The following is a 27,092-nucleotide window of genomic DNA, read 5'->3' as shown; positions in this document are numbered from 1 at the left end:
TGGATGATTAGACTCCTTAAAACTCTGGAATTGGGTTGTTCTCTCTTAAATCTCAAGGGAATGTAGGTGAGTAGAAAAAAAGTTGGAAATGTTTCTTTCTTGTTTCAAATCATCCCCAAAGGGAACTTAGTTTAATTTAGGGCTTTCAGATTAGTTGCTACACCTGGCATAGGAAATTCTCTATACTGTTAGAGATCACCATGTTTTCTGTAAGTTATAGATTTATTTGTGGACTTGAGAGGTTAAGGGTCACATAGTGTGTGTCAGAGGGCAGTTTTCTATCCACTACTCCATGTCACTGTTCTATTCCTCATCTTTAATGAATGATTTCATAGTGATTTAAGACAAATTATTTTTTCCTGGAATGTTGAGTGGATCATCTATGGAAAATTAAGAGAAAGACATAGGCAGCAACTACAAAATGAGAAGTCAGGGAAGGGCTTTACTCTGCATGAGTAGAGAGAGATGTTGATTATCAGTGGATTTTTTTTTTCAAGCACAGCCACTCATAAAGACTGTGTGGGACAGTGATCCAAATTAAAATCACAGACTTTCAGGATGAAAAGCAAAAAATATTTATTATGACATTGGGAAAAAGTGCAACTCTTAACAGACAAGATATTGTCAGTATAGGAGTGCAAAGTACAAACTTCAGACATAGGATTATATAGACATTAATATGGAAGACCCTTCTTCCCCCTTTCTGGCCCTTGTTCCCATTGGCTGAGAGTCCAGATTTATATTCTAATCTACCCAAAGAATACTAACCAATGACATACTCTTTACCATATTAGGAACTTAATGCTAATGAAAAGATAGGTGAGGGAGGTACAGGAGGGAGATGTGTGTTTATCTAAGATAATCAAATAGCTGTGGCTTTGAGCTATAGCACAACTCAGTTTTGCAAAGTCCCAAGTTATAATTAGCCCCATAAATCGAGGCCATATTCTTATGAGAGATCTTTAATTAGTTCATCTCATTCAAAGACCAACTTCAAACACGTAGAGGATCTGCAATTTAAATCAGAAGAGTGATTAATCATGTGATGAAAGCATGATCTTGGAAATATCGAAATATGAAATACAATCATATAATCATAGATTTTTAAAGATGGAGGAGCTCTTCAGAGCCAGTTCACCCACATCTTCATTTTATAATAAAGGAAACCAAACCAAGGTTATAGAGGTGAAGTTATCTGAATATAGGTACAGAGGTAATAGAACTAGATTTGAATCTTGACTCCAAATATAGTACCATTATCTTTCTAATACTTACCTTTGACTTCCTTCAAGAGAGACATGGGGCTATTTCTTATCAGGACTATTATTTTAGTAGGAAGTTAGGGTTAAGGGGACACGGTTTGGAGTTTTTTGAAGAGAAAATGTACTTTTTTTAAAGCATGACTGTAACAAGGATAAACTGATTTCTTACAATGCATATGCATGTATGTCCACATATACAAAAATGAATTATTCTTTTGCAAAAAAACTTTCTAAATTCCTAATTATGATTCTGCCATTTCCATTCCATGTACAGACAGCTCCTTCACATTATATGTTAAATCATTTTTAAAAACCCTAGATTTATAGGCTCATTAGCTCCAAACCTCTATAGATAAAACGAAACATAAGAGAAAAAGGTAAACATTTTCTTTGCAAATGCTCAGAGCATGCATAATAGTATTATTGGATTTGAATTACATGATTTCAAGAATTCAGATAGGGAGTATCAGACATAAGGCTGAACCAGCAAAAAATCAGAAGGTTTAAAATTGCAAAATTGGACTGAGAGTCTATGTTAACATTAGACAAACCAAAGTGGGAGGAAAGAAGGTGGTGTTGCCTGGGGATTAACCTCAATTTGTTCAGGGAAGTTCTATCAATAGTTGGGCTGACACAGCAGGGACAGTATGAAAAGAACAAAGTCAAGGACATACATGGGGAGGTAGGTGGTTTGGGGATACAGCAGAATAGATCTCCAGGCAGTTACAGAAGAGTAGATCAAGACATACTTTAACTGATAAGCAAGGCCAATGAGAAGGTCAAGGCTTTGATCTTGAGAAATTTTAATTACTCAGATATTGATCAGAATACCTAAAAACCAAACTACAGAAGATGATGGTGGGGGAGGAGTTGGGGGAAATGGTGGAGTGATAAGCATTTCAGGGACACCATTGGCAGAATAAGAAGTTCTGCCCAGTTACTATTTTGAGTCTGTCCTAGGAAACAAGCCAACTATGATAATGAAGTTAGACTTTGGGGGATGGCAGTGACCGCAATATTATTAGACTTTAAATGCTAAGTGGAGGAAATACTGAAGGAAGTTGATTTTGAAAGAATGGGAAAAACCCCAAGGGGTTTTTAATGGGAGTTTCATAATGTAAAGGGCAAAGAGGAAATAATATTTAAAGGTGAATGGTAATGCTTCTTCTAAATCAATAAAGAAAATTAAACTCCCTTAATGATCACAAACCAGTAATACAGTCTCAAAGCCAAGCTCTGCTCTCTAATATATACATCCTCTCTGGCCTCTTAAAGATCAGCTCTTAGCATTTTGGTCTCACATTTTTGGATAAATTGAGGTCTTGTATGCATGGACAATGCTACATAAGGACAAAGGTTTCCAAACGGTCCCCATCCTATCCAATCCTTCCTATTGCCCATTGGCATTAATACTTTGCCCCAAATTCTTGACTGAACTCCCAATATCAGCCATCCAAATATAAACACTCTTTTTATCTTAATTAAAGGCCCTGAACAACTTTGTATATCACTATCTTTAGTCATATCTTTCAATGTACACCATGTTCTAGGGATGCTTACCTATTCTATATACATTTGTATCTATTCAATTTTTTCAGCTCTAATGATTTATCCAAGCTAACCTAATATATCTTCTTTCCATCCCCATTTACTTCTTCTCCCTCTCTAGACCCCCTGAAATTATAGATTATCTTGTCTACCTGGAACTTTTAAAGCATTTTTTTTTGTTGTTTCTTTGTATTAGAACAACAGTTTCTTGAGAGCAGGGACAAGTTTGTTATTTTACATTGTGTACCCAAAACTTAATATGGTGCTTTGTATATAATAAACACTAAATAAATGCTTTTTCATGTGTTTATTCATTCATCAATTTATTCATACTTCTTGAATGTGGTACACTGTTTTTCAGTAATGTAATCATGTGAGCATAATATATCATATATTATTTATTATTACATATATTAAATAACATATATACTATAATAAATTATTTTACAAAAGAAAAATGTAGTGTACAGATTCTGTTAGGCTTTTATATTTTCAATCTACAGAGTTCTGTCATCAGTGCATCTTATCTTGAAGAGAAACTGAAAATGCACAGTACTCTGGGTACAGAATTTAAAGGAGTAGGGGAGAAGATTGGATTGTATCTGTGAAATTATGCCATTCTTTTGATAGTCTTCAGTCCCACATCAGCCTCTATCAACCAGCATCAGTGAACACAAACTCATGGAGGGTGGCAGTGGCCACAATATTATTAGACTTTAAATGCTAAGTGGAGGAAATACTGAAGGAAGTTGATTTTGAAGGAATGGGAATGCAATGGGTACATTTTGAGATTCCTTGCTGCCTGCCCAAAGAACCTCCTTTGTCAGGCACTGATTCTATCCAGGACATATACACTGCTTCTGCACATGAAGGAAAGGGACAGGATGGAGGGAGTTTCAGGTAATAGCATCATTAGACTTGAAGGAAAGGAACCTGAAATCCAACTTGTCACAAGTTTTGTCCTCCACGGAAATTACTCATGCCAGAAAACCAGGCCACCAATGTACACATACCTCAACATGAAGACTGAGGCAACTTTGCAGCCCAGTGTTAAAAGTCTATTTCCATGGAAAGGTGGGGATGATTCAGATTATGAGCAATAGGAGAATACAAGGTAAAGACTTTTAACACCAAAGATGTCAAGGGAACAGAATCTCGACAAAAGCTTAGTCACAAGGAAGTAAAAATGAGCCTACAAACACAAAGAAGAATGAGGAGTATAAACCTATATTAAACTGTGAGCTCCATGAATGTAGGTAGGGACCATAACTTATTTAGCCATATAATGTTCCTCATTTTTAGTACAGTGTTCTGCACACAGTTGATAGATACCAAAAGACTGTTTGAAAGAATTAATCAATTCTTGGTTCAGGAGTAAGTAAATGTACACTTAATTAAGTTTAACTAAAAATACAGAAATGTTACTGCTTAAACACAGGTCAAACGAGGTCTAATTTATTTTATTTGATAAATGCATAATAACCAAGAGATTTTGAGGAAAATCACAGCTCTCTGGTAATGGGAGGATCTCAAGAAAAAGAAGCAGAAAACACTTAAAGAGATAAGTGGAGAGGAAAGAAGAAAAAAAATACCTCAGAATATTAATTTGCAGAGCTTAATTTAATCAGAGAAAAAGGATCCCTCCAATGCATTTGTTGGAGACAGACGGGAGAAGAGAAAATTGGTTCACTGAAAAATGAGGGTAGGGAATTAGAGACAGAGAGTAAGGGGAAATTTGTTTAACAGCTGTTATTTTGCATTTGTCTTTACAGATCCAAAAGAAGATAAAGAATCACTTAAGGCAGAAATCTTGTTATTTGAATCAGAGCAGATAACATTAAGGTAAGAATGAAAGGACAATTAATTCACTTCACTCCAATTCAATTCTATACAATTCAATTCACCTCATCTTACCTACCTCAGTTCAATTTATTGTTTACTCTGTTTAAAACAGAGAAGATAAAAATCAATTAAAACAGCCTCTATCCTCAAGCTAATAATAACTCATATTCATATAATGCTTTCAAGATATATGCAACACTTTCCTAATAGCAACCTGGTAAGATAGGTAGAGAAATTATTATCCCTATTTTGTAGATAAAGACCTGGTCAAATATGGTTGAATCAATATCTGATTGCAGACAGACAGAAGACAGAGACACATGAGGAAGCCAGACATGTGGGTGGAAAAGGGCAAAAATCTGTACTTGTTTGTGTTCTGAGAAATAAGAAACATGATGAATTCAGAAAAGCATGAAAAGATTTATATGAGCTGATATTAAAATAAGCAGTGACAAGAACAGGAGAATACAATGTATGCAATGAGAATTATAATGTAAATGGAATGAACAACTACCAAAATTGAAAATGAATATAGCAAAATTATAAAAAACAATCTTGGTTCCAAGGAAAAAATATGTGAAGATACCTTTTCCTACTCCTTTGCAAAGGTGGAAGGGGGCATCCATGGATATGAAATACTGACTATGTTTTCAGGTTTTGTCAATATAACTGTTTTTGTGATTTTTCTCTTTTTTCTTTTTTAAAAAAAATATTGTTATATAAGATGGTTCTCAGGGGGGCCTGAAGAAAAGGGCATAAGTAATTTTGAGTGATGTAAAATCAAAATTATTGTATATTAGAAAGTACATTGGAATAGGAGTCAGAGAAAAATTAGGAGTCTTTTCAGTAAAAATCCATGTTACATCCTGTCTCTAGTGTCTGATTCACTGTAGGTATATAACAGATTTATTTGTTTAAATTGAATTGGATTGGGTATCTTTCTCTGTTTAACAAGCAACAATTGATATTTTTGTTTTTCCTAACTGATAATTTCATCTTTTAGAAGATGGAAGAAGCAACAAGGCAGATTAAATCTGAGCAGGATATGGTGGAAACTATGAAGTCCAAAGATCTATATTCAAATCTCAACTCTGATTCTTATTACTTGTGTGACCTTGTGCAAAGTTACATGACTTCTGAGTGTCATTTTCCTCATCTATAAAATAAGCAGACTGGTTTAGGCGTTAAAGTTTCAATGATATCCATATGAATTCGATACTATAATCTATAAGGAGGAAAAAAAGGTTTTTGTTGTTTAAAGATAGGTTTTGGGTATGAACCTTCCCATTTACTCAGTACCAATCACATTTATCATATTATCATGAAGTTAATCCTCTTAATTGAACTGTATAAATCTTTCTGGAAGAGATTTTTTTTAAAGTTGTTTTTTTTATATCTTCATGTCATCTCCTCTCTCTCTAAAATGAAGATACAAAACCTCAGATGCATAAAAATGAAGTTTTGCAAGAACAGTGTCAGTATGGCGAAATTCCAATATAAGCTGAGACTAACAATAATAGATATGCTTGGGGCAAATGGAAGATCAATAAGATTCCTATTTGAGGCAGATGAAACAATGAAGTAAGGTGAAGAGACAGAATTACTCAACCTTTACTTCTGTATATTAAGGAAAAGAATCTTCAGACAGGGAGGAATAGAGCAAAAATAAGGAACAAAGAATTGAAGGATAAGTTAGGAAATAATAATAGACAACAGAAGTGGTCTCTTTAAGTTCAGGTCACCAGGGTTGGATGAATCTGGGCTTTTGGATATTATAAGAGGTTACTCAACTACTGCTGGTTGATCTTTCAAGAATCAGGGAAAATGAAATATATGAAATGAAAAACTTGTTCAGTCATTTTCAGATATATTATACTTTCTGTGATCCCATTTAGAGTTTTCTTGGCAAAGGTACTGGAGTGTTTTGCTATTTCCTTCTCCAGCTGATGAAGAAACAAATTAAGAAACTGAGGCAACCAGTTAAGTTATTTGATGAGGGTCGCAAAACTAGTAAGTATCTGAGGCCAGATTTGAACTCTATGATTCTTCCAAATTTCAGGCCCAGTATTCCATTTTCTGGAACCACCATGATGAAATGGAATTGGGGACTTAATATGGTTCATATGTTCAAAAGTATGAAGAAGATAAATATGTCAAAATATGAGCAAGTTTTCTTGTATTGATTCTAGAAGTGATTATCAAATAGATATTTTATAAAAATAGATTTGGGGGAAAGGTTATCACTTTGAGAGAACATAAATTCATTAAGAACAAGTCATGCCACATTAAACTTTTGTCTCCTTCCTTCCTCCCTTCCTTCCTTCCTTCCTTCCTTCCTTCCTTCCTTCCTTCCTTCCTTCCTTCCTTCCTTCCTTCCTTCTTCCTTCCTTCCTTCCTTTCCTCCCTCCCTCCCCTTTCCCCTTTCCCTTCCTTTTTTCCTTTACTTTTGCCTCTCTCTTCTTTTTTCTCACTTCATTCCTTTCTTTCTCTTCCTTTTCTACAAGTTTCCCAGACTGATTGAATAAAATAATAATACTTTATTCAGTATTTAAGCCAATATTTCAGGAAGATTTTTTTTAACACAAATAGCACATGATATCCTTTTAGGCACAATGGAGATATGTAGGCAGAATCATAATATTGGTAGTGAACCAAGATAGGTTACTGAATGAACCAAAAGGCATTCATGGATTAATACCAGTTTAGAGGATACATTTGATGGTGTGGTTCTGGGCTCTGTTTTTGACCCCATTTTTTTTCAATATGCTTGTCAATATTATCATAATGCCATTTCTCTGAGACTTTATTTGTACTCTGTAAAATACAGAGTGATTGTGATACATTTTAGTTATTTGCCTTTTTGCAATACCACTCTATTAGAGCTCAGATTTCTTTAGGACAATAATTACATATTATTTAGAACTTGTCTCATAGATGGCATGAATCACAGTACTCTGTATTTTGTAAAATCTTGATAAATATTTGTTAAATAGAAGTTATAGATAAAATGTTTGTCAGCTTTTCAGATGATACAAAGCTAGAGATCTTTAAAGAAAGAGATTTCCAGATAATTGCTTTTCAAGGATGCCATGGAGAGGATTAATATTTGTAAGTAATACCTGTAATACTTTAAATATTTTGCATGGTTTGGGGGTATGGTGGCATTAGTTTCAGAGATATTTCTGCCCCTAGGAAGTTTTTTGCATTAGGAGAACATAGCCTGAGTCTTCAGAAAAATAGATGAAGGCTTTTATTCTCCAATTTGTCTAAATTCAGGGGAGGTGAATATTCTGACAGAAAAGTTCTCTCTTACCTAAAAGCAATAACTCAGTTGTGTAACTTGGTAACTATATATATACCTTATGGATGCTGCATTACATTTCCTAGATTTGAATATTTGTCCTTGACAAATGGTAGCTCACTGTAGTCAACCCCCTAGAAACCAAGTTATGATGCAGTGAATTAATTCTAGTGTCTCTCATTTGGTGAGGTGCCTTCAGAGTATCACATGCCTCAGCTCTTCTCTTTCATCCACATTGCATGGATGCACAACCAGCCCATAACTGGGTAAACTTTGTGATTAGGTCCCCAAAGGCATAATACAGAATAATAATGATGCATGATAACATTTCCCTAGACAAAGAAATAAAGAACCAAGGCAATTATCCAAGAAAATAAAACCACTTTGTACTGAGTTGTATTCTGTCTGACTTTTATGCAGAGATATGTTAATTTTGTATCACTAAGAAATAAACAAGAACAAGGAAAGGAAGAGTGAGCTAACTAATCCATATTCTCATTGAAGGACATTTGAAGATTCAGTATGTAACTAATTGACTTTAAGATCAAAGGCTTTAGAGATAAAAGGAACCTTAGAAAGAATCTAGATCCAGAACCTTTATTTTACAGATAAAGAAATACAAGATGAGAAAATGACAGTGACTTGTCCCATTTGTGATATCCTACTAAACAAACAAACAAACAAACAAAAAAACCTGAAACCCTTAAGGTTTATCATCTTTTGTCATCTTTTTTCTTTTTCCAGGTCATCCTTCAATTCAATATATTAATATTGCAAATCTGCTGTTCTGTCTTTTGTAGCTTTGTGGTTATTCACCATGTGATTTCAATCTTTTTTATTTTATAACTATGTTTTTCTGTGCAGATAGTAAGTTCTCAAATTTGTACTTTTCTAAATTGCTCCTTTAGATATTTTATTTCTCCTTTGAATCATTCTGGAACATCTTATTTTATTCTCTCAGGATTATTCAGAATTTAGTATTGCATTAAAATTTTGTTCATTCCCTCAGTCTTATGAAATGTAGTTATAAAGGTTTGTAATAGATATGTATTTGTCTTTTCCTCTAATTTTAGTATGCTTGTTGTCATTTATTATGTTTTTCTAAGTTTTTAATTGACTTTTCTTCCTTTGAAGTTTTGATTAATTTTAGATGTTTTTGTTTGTTTTATTACATTCTCTTGTCATTTATTTTCTGGCACTTCTTTTGCTGGTAGGTGTAACTTCAGGATATGGTTATATAGTTATGAGAACCCTGCTCACTTTGAAAAAAATCTGTGTTTTACTATTCTCAATTTTTTCCCTAAGTAATCCCTTGGGAAAACGACTGGTACTTACTAGATATCAGATCCTTTTCCTTCAACCATGGTAAGGACAGACATACTGGATTCTTGTCCCAGGCTCAATCTATTTCCTTTAATAACTATTCCAAAGAAGGATTAGACTTATCATGGCAAGTAATAATTTTCTATCAATTTTTTCTTTTTAATATATTTTTATTTTATCGTTATTATTTGTTACAGATAAAATTAAGATTCATTAAAAATTCTGAGTTCTAAATTCTCTCCCTCTCTCTTACTCCTCCTCATTCCTTGAGAAGGCCAGCAGTTTAATATTGATTGTAAACGTGAAGTCATTCAGGACACATTTCTTTGTTAGTCATGTTGAAAGCACAAAAATCCTAAGAAAAATAAAAAAAGTTAAGATTGAAGCATGCTTCAGTCTGTATTCAGAATTTGTCATTTTCTTTCAGGAGATGGATAACATTCTTCATCATGGGACTTTTGGAATTGTTTTGGATAACTGTCTCGGTCAAAGTCTTTCATAGTTGATCATCCTTGCTATTGTAAGGATGAACTATCGAGGGGTAGCTAGATGGCACAGTAGATAGAACACCAGCCCTGAAGTCAGGAGGAGTGCAAATCTAGTCTCAGACACTTAACATTTCATTTAAAAATGAAAAAAAAAATAAAACAGAATGTGAAACATTTTATAACAAAAACAACAAAGCTGGAGAACAGATTAAGAAATATAAGAATAATTGGACTACCTGAAAGCTGTGACCAAAAAAAGAACCTTGACACAATAATTCAAGAAAATTGTCCTGGAATGATCCTGGGCAAGTCACTTAACCCCAATTGCCTCAGGAAAAAAAAGATGTACTATTGTGATCATCCTCATTATTGTCTACGAGATTCTCTTCTCCCTTCACTGTGTATGAGTCCATATAAATCTTCCCAGGTTTTTCTGGAACCAACCTGCTCCTCCTTTCTTATAGCACAATAGTAATCATCAAAATCATATATTACAACTTATTCATCCATTGCTCAACTGATGGGTTTCCCTTTGATTTAAAATTCTTTGCCACCAATAAAAGAAATACTACAAGTATTTTGTACAAATAGGCCCTTTCCCCTTTTATTTCTCTCTGTGGGATATAGACTTAGTAGTGATATTACTGGGTTGAAAGGTATGCATGGTTTTATAATCCTTTGGGCATGGATCAAAATTGTTCTCTATAATGGTTCATAACTCTACCAGCAGAGCATTCATGTCCTGATTTTTCCACATCCCCTCCAACATTTGTCATTTTCCTTTTCTATCTTGTTAATCAATCTCATAGGTAAGGAGTGACATCTCAGAGTGTTTTAAGTTGCATTTCTTAATCAGTAGGGATTCAGAACATTTTTTAATATGACTATAAATAGCTTTCATTATCTCTGTTTATATATTTTAGCCATATATCATCTGGCAAATAGCTTTTGTTTTTAAATTTGGCTAAGCTCCCTATACTTTTGAAAAATGAGATCTTTATCAGGGAAACTTGATGTAAATCCCTCCCATCTCACACAGTTTTCTTTTTTCCTTCTAATTTCGGCTATATTAGTTTTGTTTGTGCAAAAACTTTTTGATTTCATGTATTCAAAATTATTTTATTTTCCATGAACCTTTTTATCTTTTTTGATTTTAAACTCTTCCCTATTAACAGTTATGACAGGTCAATTTTTGCACATTCCCCTAATTTGCTTATGGTACCACCCTTTATGTCACATCAAGAAAGAATATACATTAATATAAAAATTATATTCATGAGTATCCTTCTTTGCTTTAAATCTCTTCCCTTGTCTTCTTCCCCCACCCTTTATTTCCCTTTCTACCTATCCCTCCCTACTTATTTCTTTATAGATTTTGGAGGGTGTTATACTCTTGATGCTATATATATGTAGTGTTGCCTATTTAACCCATTCCTTATGTGTAATTTTTCAAAACTATGAGCCTTCCTCCCCCCTCTAATGCTTGTGTCTTTTCTTCTTTTGCACCTCATTTGTATTAAATAATTACTATTTTTACCTTAACTCTGCCCCAATTTTTCTCTTGAGTTACCCAACTGCTGATGTCATTCTTAAACATATGGCATACATTTCCATGTAAAAAACTTAAATAATTTGTCCTTGTTAAATTTTTGAAAGTGATCTTTGACATTGGCTTTTATGTGTTAAATTTTCTGTTGACTTTGGGTTTCTTGATAGAATGTACTGAAAAATCTGCATATTAGTTCAAAATCCATTTTTTCATTCAATGTTATGGATAATTTTGCTGGATATAATAATTTTGGCTGCAGGCCTAATTCTTTTGATTGTCAGTATATATGATTCCATGACCTGTGGTCTTTTATTGTGGCTCCTGATAAATACTATACAATTCTAATTGTTTTTTTTTCTTGTACCTTGTAAAATTTTCTTTTTGATCTGGGATTTTTGAAATTTGGCAATGATATTTCTATTATTTTCCACAAAAATTCTCTTTAAGGTGGTGATCAGTGTATTTTTCTGTTTCCACATCCACCTCATGCTCTATCATTCCAGGACAATTTTCTTGAATTATTGTGTCAAGGTTCTTTTTTTGGTCACAGCTTTCAGGTAGTCCAATTATTCTTATATTTCTCGATCTGTTCTCCAGCTTTGTTGTTTTTCTTATAAGACATTTCACATTCTGTTTTATTATTTTTTCATTTTTTAATATTCTCTTATTTCTTGTTCTCTTATAGCTTCACTACTCTTGCTCAGTTCTAACTTTCAAAGATAATTTTCATCTTTAAAATTCTATATCTCCTTTTCTAGTTGGGTAACTTTTCCCCCCCATAATCTTGCTTTTCTTAGATGATTTTTATTTTTATTTTTTAGTTTTTCCTCAGTGTTTTTATTTGATTTTTAAATTCTTTTTTGAGTTCTTCTATAAATTCCCCCATGGGCAGGGAACCACTTGGTATTACTTTTTGGGGTAGAAGAAAATTGTTCTTCCCTGTTCCCACAGTAAGTTTTTATGATGGGGTTCTTTCTTTTTTGCAGATTTATTTATTTATTTTTCAATGAGAAGCTACATTTCCTCAAAGTCCATGGATACTTTATGGTCAAAAGCAACACTGACCCTCAGAGCTTCTGCTCCCTCTTAACTGAAAAAGTTATTCTTCACTTTTAAAACATGATATAGACATGGGGGCAATGAAATTTCCAAATAGGATGAGATTCTTTTCCAGTGCTATCACAGGGGTCTCCTATAATTTCTTTCTGACCACATGCCAGGTTCTCTTACCATGTCTGGCTTGAGAGTTCCCAAAACTGTTGCTATTGCTGCTTCGGTCACTACAATATAGTCTTACCATGGGTGTTTCATTCACATGGACTTTAAGTCAGCTTCTACCCCATATCAGAGATATTTTTTCCTGATCTTTTAATCTCTTTAAGGCTGGAGGAATGTATTATTTTGACCTTTGTTGACTCTACCAATTGAGAATTTGATTTGATTTTAGACATAGTTTTAAAATTATTTGGAGGAGTATGTTGGGAGGGTTCTGCTAAATACCACCTTTATACCCCCATGTTACCCCCATCCCTCAAGAAATCTCTATGTACTTTCTTAGATACAGATTGGCCCATCTTTTTGTCTCTGTGATCAGGTCTGAACTCATATCGATGACATTCAAGGCCTCTATCTATTGTCATAGTTCTAACAATTTAATCTTATCTTCCAGGATTCCCCAACTTGAGAACTCTAATCAGACTGTTTTCTTTATTGTCACTATTTGTCTCAGCATCCTTGCTTATGCTGATTTTTTCTCACTAACAAAGCTCTTAACATATCTTTCTGTCTTCCTGCCTTAGTTTTCAATGCTTTGCTCAAAAATGTTCTAGAAGATGATTAGCAATACTTTGATGAACTCCCACATCACTTGCAATTTGTATAAAATAATACTGTCCTTTAGCACATATAAAAATATGTAACTCTAAGTATCCAAGATATATGCCTATACACAATACAATGGAGAAGACTAAAGTTAACAGCTACTGCTCCATTTTAGCAAAACCCCTTTCATTACCGATCACTAACTAATAAAGTGGCATTTTTCTCACCTTTATTTAAGCCTTTAATGTTTATCCTTTGCAGGGGTTACAAATTTGTTAATTTATCTAGCCTCTGACTAGGTATATGGACAGATTTATGGCTATGGATTAATTTTCAAATAGTAGCCTATTGAGTTCAGCCTGTTCTTGGGAGGCTGTGGTACTTGTTTCTAATTAATGAAAGACTACAGCTAGAAGAATTCAAGGTAAAATAGTGAAATGATAGGCATATGGTAATTCCATAGATGTTTTATGTAATAAAACAGACTTGTGTCATAAACATCCATGTTTTAAATAGTCACTCCCTTGCCCAAGGCTCTTCACAGAAGAATATAATGTCTTTGAAAAGTGAATTGAATGGATGCTTTCTAAGAAATATTATAAATCCATACTATTCCCTTCCCCAGTCAGCCAGGTATCAAGTATTTATTAAGCACTTACTAAGTCTAAGGTAATGATCTAAGCACTAAGGATACAAAGAAAGGCAAATTTTCTTCCTTTAAGGAATAATATTTAAAAAAACAAATGCTTAGTTTTCTTTTTGTTTTTGTTTACGTGTATATACATATATGTACACATTCTTTTTTACATATTTCCTTATGAATCATATAGGGAGAGAAAAATGAAAACAAAAGAGAACAACTATATGAGAATAAAAAACAAGAAAAAGAAAAAAGTGGACATAGCATATCCTGATTTACATTTAGTATCCATAGTTCTTTCTCTAGACATGAATAGCTTTTTCCATCCAAAGTTTCTTAGGATTATCTTGGAACACTGAACTGCTGAGAAAAACCAAGTCTGTCAGAGCTGATCCTAGCATAAACTTGCTGTTGCTGTGTACAGTGTTTTCCTGATTCTGTTTGTTTCACTCAGAATCTTTCCAGGCTTTTCTGAAATCAGCCTGTTCGTCATTTTTTTTTTTTTTTCTTTTTTTCCCCTGAGGCAATTGGGGTTAAACGACTTGCCCAGGAAGTGTTAAATGTCTTAGATCAGATTTGAACTCAGATCCTCCTGACTTCAGGGCTAATCCTCTATCCACTACACCAACTAGCTTCCCCTCATCATTTTTATAGAGTAATAATATTCCATTACTTTCATATATCATAAGTTATTCAGCCATTCTCCATTTGAGGGGCATCTACTAATTTTTCATTTCTTTGCTACCACAAAAAGAGCTGCTACAAACATTTTTGCACATGTGGCTCCTTTTCCTTCTTTTAGATTTCTTTGGGATATAAAACCAGTTGTGACACTGCTGGATCATAGAATAGACACATTTTTGTAACTCTTTGGGCATAGGTACAAATTGCTCTCCAGAATGGTTGGATCAATTCACAACTCCACCAAGAGTGCATCAGTGTCCTAATTTTCTCACATACCCTCCAACATTTATTATTATCTTTTCCTGTCATTTCAGAGTTGTTTTAATTTTCATTTTTCTAAAAAATAATGGTTTAGAACTTTCTTTCTTCATGTGACTATAGATGGCCTTGACTTTCTTTTGTCTGAAAATTGTTTGCTCATATCCTTTGATCATTTATCAGTTGGGGAAGGGATGCACATTCTAATTCTTATTATTTTAGCAAGCTTCATACATAGCCTCTATGTAAATATAAGTGCTTCAATAACTGACTATTGATTAATACTAAGAAATGACCTTTGGCAAAATGATCAGTGAGATGACTCTTAAGAAATGGAAAGGTAATAAGGCATTTTGATTAAGTTTACTTATAAAATTAAATTACTGATCATAGTCTTCTCCTTCAAGAAGTCTTGCTAAGTTATTGAGCCCATATTGGGCTCTCCTTTCCTTGCACACCAATAGTACTTCTTCTAAATAACACAATTTACTATTGAATCATGCATTGTCTGGTATACTTTACCAATGTTTCATGTACATTTATTTTTTTCTTGTTATGTAGATTGTAAGTTCTTCAAAGATAGGATGATAGCTCCTGTTTGTTCTTTTTTGTATTGCCCATCATAATTCTGCACATATAGAAAACATTAAATAAATATTTGACCAATTTGTTCTTTCTAAATTCCAAATTTTCAACAGTATCATACATTATCTAACTTAACAAGGTTTCTATAAGTAATAATGAAGATAGTAAAAATGGTTTGGGTTTCCAAGTTGAAAGGAATATAGGACCACATGAAAGATAAGGCCAATTCTCAATTTTCCTTCTTGTGCTCAGCACTCTATTGTTCATTTAGTACTAAACTCTTAATTACAGGCTTATAGAAAGATGGAAGAGCTCATTTCATCCAGCCCCTAATTTCATAGGTAAGAAATTGAAGCAGAGGAAGGTTAAGTATTCCTCAAAGGACACTTAGCAAGTATCACTTAGTAAAGATCTGAGTAAATGTCAGAAGTGAGATCTGAACCCACTTCTGATTCCAGAAAGTTCCATCATGACACATTGCTTTTAAGTCATGATTCTTGGACTTTACTTCCAACCAACAGCTTTGAGTTCACATTTTCCCTCTTTCCATACTCTCTTCTCCCTCTGTCCCTGTCTCATGTTAATCTCATCAGATTTGGCTCTAAGAAAGAATATCAGACATATTCGGTATCATAAAGAAACTTGTCTCAACTTATAGGGAAGTAGAAGGGAAAGGGAGGAAAGAAAGGAAAAGACTAATAGAAGAGAAAACACAAGAATTAGGGGAAAGGTGTAAGAAAGGAGGAGGGGCTCTAAAGGGAGAGGACTGTTTGAGGGAAGTGGTCATCAATAGCAAAATACTGGGGAGGAGGAAAGGGGGATAGGAAAGAGAAAAGCATAAGCTAGGGTAAATAAGATATCAGGAAATACAGAATTAGTTATTTTAACTGTGAATGTTAATGGGATGAACTCCCCCATAAAACAGAAGCAGATAGCAGACTGGATTAAAAGCCAGAATCCTACAATATGTTGTTTACAAGAAACACATTTAAAACATAGTGATACATACAGAGTGAAGGTAAAGGGCTGGAGCAGAATATACTATGCTTTAGGTGAAGAAAAAACAGCAGGAGTAGCAATATAGTAGTACTAATAGTAGTAATAAGGTGAAATTTTATATCTCTAGATGCTTGCTTGCATAAAATAGAGAAAAAGAAAATCAATGAATTGGGCCTACAACTAAAAAAGCTAAAAAAAAGAACAAATTAAAAATACCAACCAAATACTAAACTTGAAATTCTAAAAATAAAAGGAGAGATTAATAAAATTGAAAGTAAAAAAAAAAACTATTGAATTAATAAAGAAAACTAAAAGTTTGTTTTATGAAAAAAACAGCAAAATGATAAACAACTAATTTTATTAAAAAAAGGAAAGAGAAAAATCAATTTGTTCATCTTAAAAAGGAAAAGGGAGAACTTTCCACCAATGCAGAGGAAATTAGAGAAATAATTAGGAGTTACTTTGCCCAGCTTTATGCCAGTAAATTTGATAACCTAAGTGAAATGGAGGAATACCTACTAAAATATAGTTTGTCCAGATTAATAGAAGAGAAAATAAATTATTTAAATAGTACCATTTTAGAAAAAGAAATAGAACAAGCTATTAATCAACTCCCTAAGAAAAAATTCTCAAGTCCTGATGGATTTGCATGTGAATTCTACCAAACAATTAAAGGATAGTTAACTTTAATACTACATAAACTATTTGAAAAAATAGGGAATGAAGGACTCCTTCCAAATTCCTTTTATGACACAGACATGGTAGTGATACCTAAACCAGGTAGGAAGAAAACAGAGAAAGAAAATTATAGACCAATATCCCTAATGGATATTGATGCAAAAATCTTAAATAAAATTTTAGCAAAGAGATTATAAAAATCATCCCCACAATAATACAGCATGACCAAGTAGGATATATACCAGGAATGTAGGGCTGGTTCAATATTAGGAAAACTATTAGCATAATTGACTATAACAATAAACAAATTAATAAAAACTATATGATTATCTCAATAGATGCAGAAAAAACATTTGATAAAATCCAACACTCATTCCTATTAAAACACTAGAGATATAGGAATAAATGGACTTTTCCTTAAAATAATAGTATCTATTTAAAACTGTCAGTAAGCATCATATGTAATAGTGATAAACTGGAAACATTCCCAATAAGATTAGGGGTGAAATGAAGTTTCCCACTATCACCATTACTATTCATATTGTATTAGAAATGCTAATTTTGTCAATACAAAAAGAAAAAGAGATTAAAGGAATTAGAGTAGGTAATGAGGAAACCAAATTATCACTCTTTGCAGACGAGATGATGTTATACTTAGAGAATCCTAGAGAATCAACTAAAAAACTTTTTAGAAATAATCCACAACTTTAGCAAAGTTGCAGGATACAAAATAAATCCACATAAATGATCAGCTATTTTTATATATCTAACAAAATCCAACATCAAGAGATACAAAGAGAAATTCCATTTAAAATAACTTTTGATAGTATAAAATATTTGGGAATCTATCTGTCAAGGGAAACTCAGGAACTATATGAGCAAAACTACAAAACATTTCCACGCAAATAAAGTCAGGTCTAAACAACTGGAAAAACATCAAGTGCTCTTGGATAGTTCCAGCGAATATAATAAAGATGACAATGCTACCTAAACTAATCTATTTATTTAGCACTATGCCAATCAAACTCCCAAGAAACTATTTTACTGACCTAGAAAAAAGTAACAACAAAATTCATCTGGAAGAACAAAACGTCAAGAATTTCAAGGGAATTAATGAAAAAAAAAATCGAATGAAGGTGGCATAGCTGTACCAGATCTAATATTATATAGCAGCGGTCATCAAAACCATTTGGTACTGGCTAAGAAACAGAGTAGTTGATCAGTAGAATAAGTTAGGTTCACAGGACAAAATAGTCAATGACTATAGTAATCTAGTGTTTGATAAACTCAAAGACCCAAGCTTTTTGGATAAGAACTCACTATTTGACAAAAACTGCTGGGAAAATTGGAAACTAGAATGCAGAAACTAGGCATTGTCCCACACCTAACACCATATCCCAAGAAAAGGCCAAAATAGGTACATGATCTAGACATAAAGAATGATATAATAAACAAATTAGAAGAATGCAGGATAATTTACCTCTCAGATCTGTGGAGGAGGAAAGAGTTTGGGACCAAAGATAACTAGAGATCATTATTAATCACAAAATAGATAATTTTGATTATATTAAGTTAAAAAGTTTTTGTACAAACAAAACTAATGCAGACATTAGAAGGGAAACAATACATTGGAAAACATTTTTGCATTCAAAGTTTCTTATAAAGGCCTAATCTTTAAAATGTATAGAAAATTAACTCACATTTATAAGAATTCAAGCCATTCTCTAAATGATAAATAGTCAAAGGATATGAACAGACAATTTTCAGATGAAGAAATTGAAACTATTTGTAGCCACATGAAAAGGTGCTTTAAATCAAAATGGATCAGAGAAATGCTAATGAAGACAACTGAGATACCACTACACACCTCTCAGATTGGCTAAGATGACAGGAAAAGATAATGACAAATGTTGGAGAGGATGTGGGAAAACTGGGACACTGATACATGTTGGTGGAACTGAATGGATTCAACCATTCTGGAGAGCAATTTGGAACTATGCTCAAAAAGTTATGAAACTGTGTATTCCCTTTGACTCAGCAGTGTTTCTATTGGGCTTGGATTCCAAAGAGATCTTAAAGGAGGAAAGGCACCCACATGTGCAAAATTGTTTGTGACAGCCCTTTTTTTTGTAGTGTCTAGAAACTGGAAAGTGAATGAATGCCTATCAATTGGAGAATGGCTGAATAAATTATGGTATATGAATGTTATGGAATATTATTGTTCTATAATAAAAGACCAACTGGATGATTTCAGAGAGGCCTGGAAAAATTACATGAACTGATGCTAAGTGAAATGAGCAGAACCAGGACATTATTATACATGGCAACAACAAGACTATACAATGATCAATTCTGATGGACATGGCTCTCTTCAACAATGAGATGATTCAAATCAGTTCCAATTGTTCAGTGATGAAGAGAGTTATCTACATCCAGAGAAAAGCCTGTGGGAACTGAGTGTGGACCACAACATAGCATTTTCATACTTCCTGTTGATGTTTGCTTGCATCTTGTTTTCCTTCTCAGTGTTTTTTTTTTTCTAGATCAAATTTTTCTTATGCAGTATGAAAACTGTATAAATATGTATACATATATTGGATTTAACATATATTTTAACATATTTAAAATTTATTGAACTACCTGCCACATAGGGGAAGAGGTGGAGGAAAGGAAGGAAAAATTTGCAACAGAAGGTTTTGCAAGGATCAATATTGAAAAATTATCCGTATATGTTTTGAAAATAAAAAACTGTAATAAATAATAAATAAATTAAAAATTGCACATGAGAGATCACGCAAAATTTATTTCCATATTATGATTAGTTTGCCCTCTTGATTATAATATGGCTTCTTTGGCCACTATCACTGGCTTATACAGTTCTGTATATGAGAACCCTTGCAGTTCCCACTGATTTCTGACTCTTTCATTTCCAAAGTCTATTTGCCAGGGCCCCACGCCAACATCCTCATCTAAAGTATTTTTAAAACAAGAATGATTTTACTCAGTTCTGTGGAGTTTGTGTAGCTGTAACACCTGTCAAATATCAACCCTTGACTTACCTATGGGTAGAGACAAATGGAAAATCACGGTGTGTTCTCTTCCTTGTAATACATAACTATGTGTGGGTAAAATGTAATCAAATTAAAAATCTTTAATCATAGGAATCAACTCTGGATAAGATCCTATTAGGCAGCTATTTGGTATAGTGCAGAAAGTGCTGGACTTATGGACAGAAACATCAAGTTTAAATACTATCTCAGATACTTAATAGCTATTAGCCTAGTTAGGTCTTTTAATTTCTCACAGCCTATGAAAATGGGAAAAATAATAATATCTAGCCATGAGGATTGCTTTGAGGATTGAATGAAATGATAAATATCAAGTGCTTTGAAAAATCAGAAAATGTTATATAAATGTTATCTATTTATTATGGATGAGAAAATCTCATCTTATGGAGGAGAAAAATGAGTCCCAAAGATATTAAATGGCTTCTGTAAGGTTATACTTCTAAATGGATACTAAATGGGGGCAGAATTGGGAATAGAAACTTGAGTTCCTGCAATCATTGTTAAATTTCTTTGCCAATTGAAGGCATCTTTGTGTTATAACCAAACTTTTTGTCACAAAAAGAAAAAGAAATCCCTTGAATTTGAATTTCAAACTTTAGTCATCATCTTCTATCAAAAAATGGATTCACCCATGGATAAACTGAAAATAGTATATGTGATATTAATAAGGAATGTTAAGTAGAAAGGTATTTTTGGAAAGGAACTATCCATAGCTAATTGAAATTACATGAATTCCAAAGATATTCACACCACTAATTAGAAAAATAATTATATGACTGCACATTATTCAGATTAATAAATTTCAATGTTAAAACCAGAAAATGTATATTGTAATGCAATAGCTTAAAATGATTAAAATTACTTAGTTCTTACATAATATTCTACACATTTAAGATGGCTTTTTTCTAGCAATGTTCTTAATCTTTTTTCCCTAAAACTACTTTCACAAAATAATGGGTTGTAAGAAATAAATTAATAGTGGCAGAATTTCCTATTTATGGATATTTATATATTACTGTATGTATGCATATATATACATATACACACATACAGATATAAATACATATAGCAATATATAAATATCCATGTATATATATGCACTTTAATTCATGAAGTGATATTTTAATATCTAGGTGAAGTACTTAACAATATTCATGGGTATTATTGAAAGAAGGGAATAGATCTTTACTGGGCAATTCCAGGGTACTTGACAGGGGGAAGGAATGCTTACTGGATATCAGATCTGGCACAAAGTACATTTTTAAAATATTGTCTTATGTAATCCTCACAGCATTTCTGTAAGGTAGGTGCTAAAATTATCCTAATCTGTAGATGAGGAAACTGAGGTGAATAAAAGTTAAACTACTTGTGCAGTGTCATCATACCATCATCATACCTGATGCTAGACTTGAACTGTTTCTCTTGACTTCAGGACCAGGATGCTATCCACTGTATCACCAACTTTCTCATTTGAGCTTTCAATTTGGATTTTTATCTAACAATGCTGGGTCTAGGGGACAGAGACCCTTGGGAAACCGGGAGGTTCTAAGACAAGGAAAACTACTGAGACCCCAAGACACTGAAAAAATTGCTGCTTGGAAAGCCTCTGGGAGAGACAGCACAATTGTAGAGAAACTCAACTTGAGTATGACTCCCTGAGGATAGAAATGCCATCTCGTAGTAGAACTTGCTTCTGCTCTACCTTGAGGTGTTTTCTTCATATTCACTGAGGATGTTGCATTGAGCATGAGGACACATTTTGTTGCATTTCAAGAGAAGCTACAGAACAAGTGGAGAGTGAGGTTGGAAGCATTATTGAAAGATGATCTAAGAGACAAGGAAAGGGAGAGTACATTGCAATAGAAGAAAGGGAGAGTGAGAGAGAGAAGGACAGAAGAAGAGAGAGGAAGAGGAGAGAAAAAGACAGAGGCAGAAAGAGAGAGACAGAGAAACAGAGATACAGACAAAGAGAGACAGGCAGAGACAGAAAAACAAACAGAGACATATAGAGACAGACATACAGAAACAGATAAAAACAGACTGTACATAGAGAGACAGTTATAGATAGGTGACAGAGACAAAGAGGCAGGGACAAACAGAGAGAGAACAGAGGCCGAGCCAGACTGAGACATAGATGGGGGGGCAAGCAAGAGGTTGTACTTTGAATGCTGGACCCACAGATGTGTAGGGGAAGTGAGCCTCCTTAATGTCCCTTTGCTTCCCGAAACCTGTAGACTTAGAGACTGATGACCTTATCTTGCTCCCAAATGAAGAGGTCATTTACTCTTGTGTAGTTTTTGATATATTACAATCTCTCTGTTTTCTCTGATTATTATTTATGGTTTTCTTTCATAAAGAGTTTTATTAGTTATTTATGATGGACTTTTATGTAACTACCCTTTATTGGACAGGTGCTAAGCCCATGAGTTTAAACTAAAGATAGTCTTCCCCTAGAGAGTGATCAGGGGAAAGATACTTTTTAAAAATTCTATTCTGAATCCAGGCTCATACCTTTAGTCTATGGGAATCTAATCTAGGATTTGTGAAATATACAGATTTTTGCATATCTGCCTATCTCAACTCTCTCTCCACCCCAATCCATTTCTCATTTAGCTGGAAAAGTGATTTCCCTAAAGTACAAGTTCCTTCTCCATTTCCTTCAAGTCTTTTTATGTTACTTCCAGATCAAATACAAAATCTTGGTATATTCAAAACCATTTATAATCTACTCCTTGTCCCCAACCCATTCCTGCCTTTCCAGTTTTCTTTCATCTTATTTTCCACATGTACTTTTTGCTCCAATGACATTACTTCCTTGGTATTTTATGGGCAAGACATTCTCTGAGAATTTTCTTTGGCTATTGCCCATGACTGGAACTCCTCCTACTGATTTCCCCAGACTTATTTTAAGTTCCAACTAAAATCTCATCTACAAAAAGCTATTTTCAATTTCTTTTAATTCTAGCACCTTTTCTCTGTTAATTATTTACTATTTATCTTTCATATACCTTATTTTGCATATATTTGTTTACAGGTTGTTTCCCTCATTAGATTGTGAGCTTCTTTAACTTAGGGACTGTTTTTGACCCTTTTTGTATCCCCAACAATTAGCACAGTACCTGGTGCATGGTAGATGCTTAATAAATATTTATTGATTGACTTTTGGCATTTTGATAGCTGCATTTCAATATACAATTAATTTGTGATTCTATATATTTTATTTTGTTCATTGAAAAACATTATTCTGCCATTGACTTTACAAGATTGCCAAAGGATTCTTATGATGCACAGACTGAGACACAGATACATTAAATGCTTCCAGACAAGAGTTATTTGAAGGTATTCAGGTGGATATTCTTGCCTAATATTGAACACAGAGAGAGGCTTTGTCAGTCTTAGATTCTGATTGCTTTCCCATCAATGAGGCTACAGGAGGTCCTGATGGTTCTCTTCCTTCTTTCTGTGGACAAATCTAACAGCATATAGAGGCTGGCTTTTTAAAATTATAATTTGTGTAGGTCTATTCATGTGTATTTCATAATATCTTATTTGAAATATTTCCTTCTAGAGACAGATGGGGGGGGGTCAGTGGATAAAATATCATACCTAGAGTCAGGAGGATTCCTCTTTGTGAGTTCAAATCCAATCTCAGCTACTTTTTAGGTGTGTGACCTTAAATATATTTGTCTCTCAGTTCCTCTTTGAAAAATGAAGTAGAGAAGGCAAAGGGAAACTACTCCAGTATCCTTACCAAGAAAATCCCAAACAAAATCATGAAGAGTCAAAAACATGACTGAAAAATAAATGTAGGTGCTGAGTATTTGTTTCTACCTGTTGAAGGGTTGCAAGTGCATGTCCATGCAACTTGGAATCAATTCTTTTAAAACTTAGACATAATTAACAATAGACATAATTGCCATTTAAAGAACACTGGAATAAGTGTCATATTCCTATGTTCAAAATTCTGCCACTCATATCTACTATATTTCTTACTTTGGGCAAATTACTTAGGCTTGTTAGGTCTCAACTTTCTCAACTATAGAATGGAGGCATTAGACTAAATAATCTCTGATATCCTTTCTATTTGTAGATAATGGGTGGGAAACGTAACCTGTGGGCCATATCAGGCCCATGAAATCATCCGCTAAGAAAGCTAAATATTACCATCCCCCATTGCTTGAGTTCTTTAAGTTAATAATTATATGATCCATAAATGTTATAAATATCCAAATGACACTTGGCAGAAAAAAAATTCCCTACCTCTGCTCTAGATCTTTGATTCTCTGGTCTTATTTGTTGTTCAGTCATGTACAACTTTTTGGACGTTTGGAATTTTCTTGTCTAAAATAATGGAGTAGTTTACCATTTCTTTTCCCACCTCACTTTACAGTTGAGGAAACTGAGCAAAAAGGGTTAAGTGACTTGTCCAGAGTCACACAGCCAGTAAGTGTCTAAGGCCAGATTGGAAATCAAGAAGATGAGTTTTCCTGACTCCAGGCTCATCACTCTATACATTATATCACCTAGCTTTCCATCCTGGTTTTATTATTAGTGTTCAACTCCTATCTCCATGACTATCTACTAACATGTATCCTTAGATAAACCAAGGTTGGGATGAGACTGTAGGGTAGAGATGAACTAGAGGTTTAAGAAATAATGTAAATCTAGTCAGTCCTAAAGTTCAGCCATTTACCTGCTTCTTTCAACATAATATCCTTTAATAGTAGGTGTGCAAGGAGTAGCTATAACTGTATTTGCCTCAGGAAGGGACAGAGCTATTATAGGTTAAGGCTCAGAAAAACTGCATAGGAGAAAATTACATTTGAAAAGAGGTACAAATTGACTTTGCTTTCCTTTATGGAATTCACATATCTCTGTAGGTGTCTCTCTGGCTGTTATCCTTATAGCTAGTCTGTGACTAGAGGCAACATTGAATGGGATTTTATAGGATTATAGTGAGTTGTTTGGCTCTAACTCCTGATCTAAAATCCCTGCTGTTCTGAGCATTGATGTGCATTAAAGGATCTCATTCAGCTGGTCTTCAAATTTCTCATCCCAAATGACTTATGTGTGTGTATATATGTATATGTGTGTATATATAAATATGTACAAAACAAATGACATCAATAAAATGACAAATCAAAATAGATTTTTCATCCCATATTGTTAGTAATTCTACTTAGCACGTATCATGTTCTTCCCACCCTTTTCTTGTGCATGTCTTTCACCACCCCATCCCCATTAGATAGTAAACTAAAGACAAGAACGGCCTCTTTCTTCCTCTCTGTATCTTCCTCAAACACATAGAAGAGTGCCTAGACGTTGAATTGAATGGCTGATGACATCCATCTCTAAAAAGACATCAATAATATGAAGTATCACCACACCCCCTTAAACATGAAAGGATAACAAGCTAGAGTAGAAAATTTGCTCAATTTGCAGTTAGGTTACATGACCTTGAATTTTAGTTCTATTAGTTCTATTTATGAAGTTTAGTTGAAGTTTAGTTCTATTAATGATTATTACCTTATGACCTTGCTTTCTTATCTGTTGGATATATACTCTAACGACCTTTTTAAATCTAAATTATCAATCCTATGAATAGTCTTGACCTCTATCCAGTGCTGAAAACATTGGTGAGGTACATGATCACTGAGTGCCAGAAGGTGAGTTATCCTATACTATTTATGCTATGACTGCTCCTGGACAGCTAATTCCAAACAGAGGTATAATACATTTAATAAAGAACTGATATGGAGCTATGAAGACTAGAGTTCAGGTTTCACTTTTGGCACATATTAGCTATGTGACCCTGGACATATCACTTGATTTCTAGGTTCTAGACAGTTCTTTATTATCAACAACAAAAATAATAAAACAATCACAACAACCATTTGGTACTTCATATATGCCAAGCACTTTGCTAGGAGATTTCATTTCATCCTCATGATGAGCCTGGGAGGTAGATGTGTTTTATCCCCATTTTACAGATAAGGAAACTAAGGGAAATGGTTACAGTAACTTGGCTGACAGTCACTCAGTTAGTATCTAAGGTGGAACTGAACTCAGGTCTTCCTGACTCCAGGTCTGGTGATGCACTATCTAACTATTCAGTTGTGAAGGAGATATCAATCTGTATTAGGAATTTCTCTTTCAGGAGTTTCTTATATTGATGTAATCAAACATTTAGTCTCAATCTTATTTAGGTTTTGCCGTGTCACCATGATGTAAGTGGTCCAAATTGCCATCTCCTTTTGCAGTCCTACATTGATTGGATATTTTATGCTGTCTTTTGCACGCAAGTTGTTGTTAATACTTTGTAGCCTTATACTCACTGTCTTTCTCTCCATAACCTATTGGGTAACACATAATTTTCTATTCTAGAAGGACAGTGTTCTATGATTCACAGTTGCAAATCATTGTGTGTGTTAAATATTGGTGTTAAATATGAGTTTTTTTTGTCAATAGCATACTTAGTAAGTTGAAAAGGATTTATTAAGTTTTTCCTATGTTCCAGGCAATGCTCTGAGTTCAAGGAATACAAAGAAGTCCTTGATCTAAAGGAGTGTATATTGTATTGGATTAACTTTAGATTGTAAAAAATGCCATACGATGAATGTGTCAAATGCAATCCAAACACCACATTTCAACTCTTATGCAATCTTGCATCCAGTTTATTGCCCATCTGTTATATATGTCGAAGCTATTTACCAATGAACAGTCAAGGGTCTACTTTTGACTCAGTATCCTATTGCTAGAAAATGGTACAATGGGTTAGAAAACAGCCATCCTAGGTCCAGATCCAAAACTTTTCCTCCACTAACCACATGAAAATGGTGTCTGGCTTCAAAGTATACAGTGATGAACTTCTCCAGTGCTAGATGAAAACACCCAGAAACTATCAAAAAGGGAAAAAAGAAACATTTTGTTAGAGGATGGGAGCTCCTAAATAGCCTCTGAAGAGAAGATTAATTCCTTCAGAGTTGATGGAAAAAGTGGCTCCTCTGTGGGAAACTATAAGAATGCTATATATCTAATCTATCTAT

The sequence above is a fragment of the Sarcophilus harrisii genome, chromosome 3, assembly GCF_902635505.1.
Source record: "Sarcophilus harrisii chromosome 3, mSarHar1.11, whole genome shotgun sequence".
Classification (NCBI taxonomy): Eukaryota; Metazoa; Chordata; class Mammalia; order Dasyuromorphia; family Dasyuridae; genus Sarcophilus; species Sarcophilus harrisii.
Note: the sequence above shows the minus strand (reverse complement) of the source record.